The following is a 6,556-nucleotide window of genomic DNA, read 5'->3' on the forward strand; positions in this document are numbered from 1 at the left end:
GTTTAAATCTTCCACTAGTTTTCATTTATTTTGCTTTTCTAAATTTAAAATTTAAAAACAAAACAATAAAGTAGAAAAAAATTCGAATTTTCCTTTAATTAGTATTTTTTTTTTTAGTTTTCCTCTTCTTTTTCCCACTTTTATAAGTGCCGGAAAAAAAAAAATTTTCTTTACACTTTCTTGCATCTCTTCTCTTGTAGGTGCCAAGAAAAGAAAGAAAAAAAAATTTATATATTTGTAGTTTATTTTAGTAATCTTCTTTATTTTGTGCTTGTAATAAATATACATTATTGCTTTTATTTAGCATTTTTATAATTTTCTCCTTCTTTCTAGCTTCCATAACTAGTATCTAGCGTCATCTTTTATTTTCTTTACCATTAGTTTTGTCGTCTTTGCCATCTTAAAAAAAAAAAAAAATTATATATAGTAGCATATTTATTTCTTTGTTGTCTTTAGGTTGTTGCATCTAGTTTCAATTGTTGAATTTTTTCCTCTTGCTTTTATTCATTGTTAAAAAAAAAAAAAAAAAATTCAAAAAAAAAAAAAAAAAAATTTCAAATATTTTTGTCATTTAATATAATTTGGTTAGATCTTATTTATTGTTGTGTTGTGCATCTTATCCATTGCAGCATTAGATAAGGTAATTTCTATCTCCTCTTATTTCATTTCTCTCTTCCTATTCCACCTCTTGTTTATTTTTATTTTAGTTCTTTTTCCCTTTCTCCTTTTGTTGTAGTTTTAGTATTTATTCTAGTGTTTTCTTTTTAGTACGTGCTTGCATTGGGGAGAAGTTTGCTAAGGTGTGGTCATCAAGAAAGGGGAATTGCTAGCAAAAGTTTGATTGCCTTCTCCTAGTGTGTTGTGGCCAATGTCACCACACTACTGGTATACTCTAAACTTTTTCTTTTTAAAGCTTTCTTGAGTGGTGTTTGCCTTACTTGTGCAATTTCAACTTCCATATATCTTTGTTTTGTTGATTGTTGCATCTTCAATTAGCATTCTTGCATAATCAACTAGTAAGGGCATTCACCCCCAACAAGATAAGGATTGGATTTCATCACCAAGTCCTTGCCCACCTAGGCTAACCATCTCTTGCATTTGTTAATCTCAAACTCAATTTAATTAAAATCAAGTAGACATTGGCCAAAGGGTTCACGAAGCTCATAGGACCCTCTTGGAAGGAGCCAATTAATGGATACTCCGGTGAGTGTTTTTGGAAGTACAATGTCTAGAAAGGATCTTTAAGGTTGCAATCATCTTGATGCTTAAAGGGGACTGGTTTTTAAGAGAGACCGTCTGTGACTCCTCCACCCCCTCCGGAACCGGCCTTCTTGTATTTTTGAGAACCTTATATCGGTACGCCACTAATTTGCTTTGAAAGAGAGGAGGAGCTTGTCTAGTGCTTAATCAAGATTAGGATTGTCTAAAAGACACCTCCCAAGGCTAAATCAAAGATAATTAAATTGCTTGTTTTGATTAACTCCTTGTTTTGTGATTTTTGTTTAGTTGTGTTTGCTTGTTTGTTAGTTTGTTCATATTTTCGTCTAAAAAAAAAAGAGGTAGTTAATTAATTAATTAAAAAAAAAAGAAGAAAAAAAAAATTAAAAAAAAAAATTTTTGAAAAAGTTTTTGAAAATTCTTTTCTTGAAAGCCGTCTAGTGTATGCTTGGTCGCCGTTCATTGAATCACGATCTAGCACCTTTTGACCTTGAAATTGAGAGAACACTTAGACATTTAAGAAAAAGAATTGAACCGATAATTGAAATGGGTGAAAACATTGAAATTCGTCCATTGAGAGAGTATTTTGCTCCCGTCATCCTTGACACCCCTTCTTGCATAGTCTTGCCTCACACTACCGCAACTCATTTTGAGATTAAACCCCACATCATTCAATTGTTGCCCTCCTACCACGGATTGGATCGAGAGGACCCGTACACACATGTTAAGGAATTCATTGAAATTTGCTCAACCTCTAGATACCAAAATTTTTCCGATGAGTCCGTACGTCTCCGTTTATTCCCATTTTCGGTTAAGGACAAAGCAAAAGCTTGGTTGAACTCCCAACCCCCCGGTTCCATCACTTCATGGGATCAACTTGTTAAAAAATTTTTGTCAAAATTTTTTCCAATGTCTAGGACTAACGCGCTTAGGAGAGACATTTCAGAGTTTAGACAAAAAGACGATGAGCAATTTTATGAGAGTTGGGAGCGATTCAAAGACTTAATTTTGAGATGTCCTCACCATGGTTTCGAGACGTGGCGTTTGGTGCAATATTTTTACAACGGTTTAACTCAAATAAATCGCAATATGGTAGAGTCTATGAATGGGGGTGCGTTTTTAAATCTTGGGGAAGAGCAAGCCTATGATTTCTTTGAAAAATTGTCTGAAAATTCTCAACAATGGGATTTCTCCAACCCACATGATAGACAAGCCAAAGAACCAAAGCGTGGGGGGATGTATGAAGTGAGAGGCGATGTAGACTTAGGGTCTAAGATTGAGAGCCTAACGAGAAAGGTGGAGGCCTTGGCCTTGAGTCAAACCATGAGTGCCGTTAACCATGTCCAAAATGAGGTTTGTTCTCATTGTGCTAGCCCGATGCATAATGTCCAAACGTGTCCTTCCTTGTATACTTGTTCCGAGAGTAATGTTGAGCATGCGAATGCCCTTAACAATTTTAGGAAGTCGTTTGTGAACCAAGGTACCTTTTCCGAGACCTACAACCCCAATTGGAAGAATCACCCAAATTTTTCTTGGAGACAAGGCCAACCCCAAACACATTTAGGAGGAAATTCAATGCCAAACAATTCATTCCGTCCTCCTAATCCCTCATATTCCCATGTTCCCCATGTTCCTCATCCCACTCCTCAAAGTGTTGCCCCACAACAAAATTCATCATCACCTTTAGAGGACACACTCCAAAAGTTCATGCAATTGACCGGTCAAGCCTTTGTTGAGGTTAAAGCTTCCACCCACCAAAATACACAAGCCATTGCAAAGCTAGAACATCAAATTGGTCAATTAGCTAACATTGTGGGGGAGAGAGAGAAGGGAAAATTTCCAAGTCAACCCATTCCTAATCCAAAGGGTCAATTTCATGTTGATGCATCTAGTTCATCCAATACTCATGAGCATGTCAAGTCCATCACAACCCTTAGGTCGGGTAGGCAAATTGATAATAAGGTTCAAATGCCCAATTTGGAAAAAAAAAAATGATGAAAAAAATGAAAATGAAAAAAATGAAACAAATGGATTAGGTGGTCTAGAGCCTAATGTTGATCACATTGTCAAGTCAAAGGAAAAAGAGTCTTTAATTGTTGATAATTCTCCAACTTTTGTCCCCAAAGCCCCATTTCCTCATAGGTTGGCTAAGACAAAGAAAAATGCACAATTTGATGACATCCTAGAAGTCTTCAAGCAAGTCCATATCAATATCCCCTTCTTAGATGCCATCAAACAAGTGCCTTCTTATGCCAAATTTTTGAAAGACCTTTGCACCATAAAAAGGAGAACCAACGTTCCAAAGCAAGCCTTTCTCACCGAGCAAGTTAGTTCAATTATCGAGCATCGAATTCCGGTTAAATACAAGGATCCCGGTTGTCCTACTATTGCATGCACGATAGGAACTCATCATATAGGAAGAGCTTTGCTAGATTTAGGAGCAAGCGTGAACCTTTTACCATACTCTGTTTATGTGCAACTTGGCTTAGGAGAGATGAAACCAACCTTGGTGACTCTTTCTTTAGCGGATAGGTCGGTAAAAATTCCTAGGGGAATGGTGGAAGATGTTTTGGTCAAAGTGAATGAGTTTTATTTTCCCGTGGATTTCATTGTACTTGACACCCAACTCGTGACCAATGCTTGTGATCAAATTCCGGTAATTTTAGGACGTCCATTCCTTGCCATCGCAAATGCCCAAATTAATTGTAGGAATGGAGTCATGAATTTGTCATTTGGGAACTTAACTATGGATCTTAATATTTTTAACATAAGTCACCAACCACAAGAGGGTGAGGATAGCATTTGTGAGGTTAATTTAATTGAACAAATAGTGGTAAACTCTTTCCATAGGGATAGTGTTAAGGACCCACTAGAAGCATGCTTAGCCCACTTTGGTTGTGACTTTGATTTTAATGAAGCCATAGAAGAAGTCAATGCACTTTTGGACTCCACACCTATCATGAACACCACCAATTGGAAACCAAGGGTAGAACCTCTTCCTCTGTCCAAAAATCCTCCACTTCCTTCCACCATTGAGCCACCCAAGCTAGATCTCAAACCATTACCTGATAACCTCAAGTATGTGTTTTTAGGATCTTCCGATACCTTGCCCGTGATCATAGCCTCCGATTTAAATGATGAGCAAGAATGCAAGCTTGTGAAAATTTTGAGGGAACATAAAGAAGCCATAGGTTGGTCCATTGCTGACATTAAAGGCATTTCTCCATCCATTGTCATGCATAGGATCCACTTAGAGGATAACACTAAGACTTCTCGTGAGCCCCAAAGACGTTTAAATCCTGCCATGAAGGAAGTAGTGAGAAGTGAGGTCTTGAAATTGTTAGATGTTGGTGTCATTTACCCCATTTCTGATAGTCATTGGGTGAGCCCTGTCCAAGTTGTTCCAAATAAGTCTGGCGTCACTGTTGTGAAAAATGATGATAATGAATTGATTCCCACACGAGTGCAAACCGGTTGGCATGTGTGCATAGATTATAGGAAATTGAATGCCGTCACTAGGAAAGACCACTTCCCTCTTCCTTTCATTGACCAAATGCTTGAGAGGTTAGCTGGTCATGCCTATTATTGTTTTCTTGATGGTTATTCTGGATATAACCAAATCCCCATTGCACCCGAGGACCAAGAAAAGACCACCTTCACTTGCCCATTTGGTACTTTCGCTTATCGTCGCATGCCCTTTGGGTTATGTAATGCACCCGCCACCTTTCAAAGGTACATGATGTCTATTTTCTCCGACATGGTCGAGCGGTTTCTTGAGGTTTTTATGGATGATTTTTCCGTCTTTGGGTCTTCTTTTGATGAATGTTTGCACCATCTTTCATTGGTTTTAATTCGTTGCAAGGAGAAAAATCTTGTTTTAAATTGGGAAAAATGTCACTTTATGGTCAAAAAGGGTATTGTATTGGGACATATCATTTCTTCTAAGGGAATTGAGGTTGATAAGGCTAAAGTTGATCTAATTTCTAATCTTCCACCTCCACGTACTGTTAAGGAAATTAGATCTTTCTTAGGACATGCCGGTTTTTATCGAAGATTCATCAAAGATTTTAGCAAAATTTCACGTCCCTTGTGCAATTTACTTGCCAAGGATTCCTCCTTTGTCTTTGATGATGATTGTATTCGTGCCTTTGATAAACTTAAGTCTTTGTTGACCTTCGCACCCTTCATTAGACCTCCCGTGTGGAGTGAACCCTTTGAGATTATGTGTGATGCATCCGATTACGCCATAAGTGCCGTTTTGGGACAACAAGTTGGTAGGTTGCCCCATGTCATTTGCTATGCAAGCAAGACCCTCACTGATGCCCAACTTAACTATTCCACCACTGAAAAAGAACTTTTGGCGGTTGTCTTTGCGTTAGACAAGTTTAGGTCTTACCTTTTAGGCACAAAGGTTATTGTTTATTCTAATCATGCGGCTTTAAAATACCTTTTGTCTAAAAAAGATGCTAAACCCCGCCTAATCCGTTAGATCCTCTTGCTCCAAGAATTTGACATTGAAATCCGTGACAAAAAGGGGTCCAAAAATGTGGTTGCCGATCATCTTTCTAGATTGATAGTTGAGTCATGTGAGGAGTCCATTCCCATCAGTGAGACATTTCCTGATGAGCAACTTATGCTTGTTTCCCAAACACCATGGTATGCGGATATTGTGAATTTCCTAGTCACTAATGAGATGCCATGGTGTGCGGATTTGTCATTTTTGTAATAAGCCATTTGAACATTTAATGACAAATTATGGCGTCACCCATCGAGTTGCCACCCTTTACCATCCCCAAACAAGTGGTCAAGTTGAGATTTCTAATAGGGAGATTAAGCATATCTTGGAGAAAACAGTTAACCCATCTCGAAAAGATTGGTCTTTGCGACTCATTGATGCATTATGGGCTTACCGAACCGCTTTTAAAACTCCTATTGGAATGTCTTCTTATCGCTTAGTTTTTGGGAAAGCGTGTCATCTCCCTGTTGAATTGGAACATAGAGCATTTTGGGCCATAAAACAATTTAATTTTGCTCTAGAGAAAGCAGGAACCCATAGGAAGCTCCATTTAAATGAGCTTGAGGAACTAAGGAATGATGCATATGATTGTGCTAAAACTTACAAAGACCGTATGAAGGTGTTCCATGATAAACACATTTTGAGGAAAACTTTTTCACCTAATCAAAAAGTCCTTTTGTATAATTCTCGTTTGCATCTTTTTCCTGGTAAATTGAAGTCTCGTTGGACTGGTCCTTTCCTTGTTCGCACTATTTTTCCTCATGGGGCAGTTGAAATTGAAAATCCTAAAAATGGTGATGTTTTTAAAGTCAATGGTCAAAG

At 37.8% G+C, this 6,556-nt stretch overlaps 1 non-coding gene and 1 pseudogene across 1 annotated transcript; one reads left to right on the top strand and one right to left on the bottom strand.

Annotated features, from left to right (window-relative positions):
- Positions 1–2,142: 2,142 nt before the first annotated feature.
- Positions 2,143–2,249, bottom strand: LOC147291798 (small nucleolar RNA R71). Its single transcript, XR_015121570.1, has one exon. It is a non-coding gene; the product is annotated as a small nucleolar RNA R71 (small nucleolar RNA).
- A 58-nt stretch (positions 2,250–2,307) lies between these two features.
- Positions 2,308–5,944, top strand: LOC147291799 (uncharacterized; annotated as a pseudogene).
- Positions 5,945–6,556: the final 612 nt, after the last annotated feature.

This window comes from Dryas octopetala, chromosome 3, assembly GCF_963921425.1.
Source record: "Dryas octopetala chromosome 3, drDryOcto1.1, whole genome shotgun sequence".
NCBI classification, from domain to species: Eukaryota; Viridiplantae; Streptophyta; class Magnoliopsida; order Rosales; family Rosaceae; genus Dryas; species Dryas octopetala.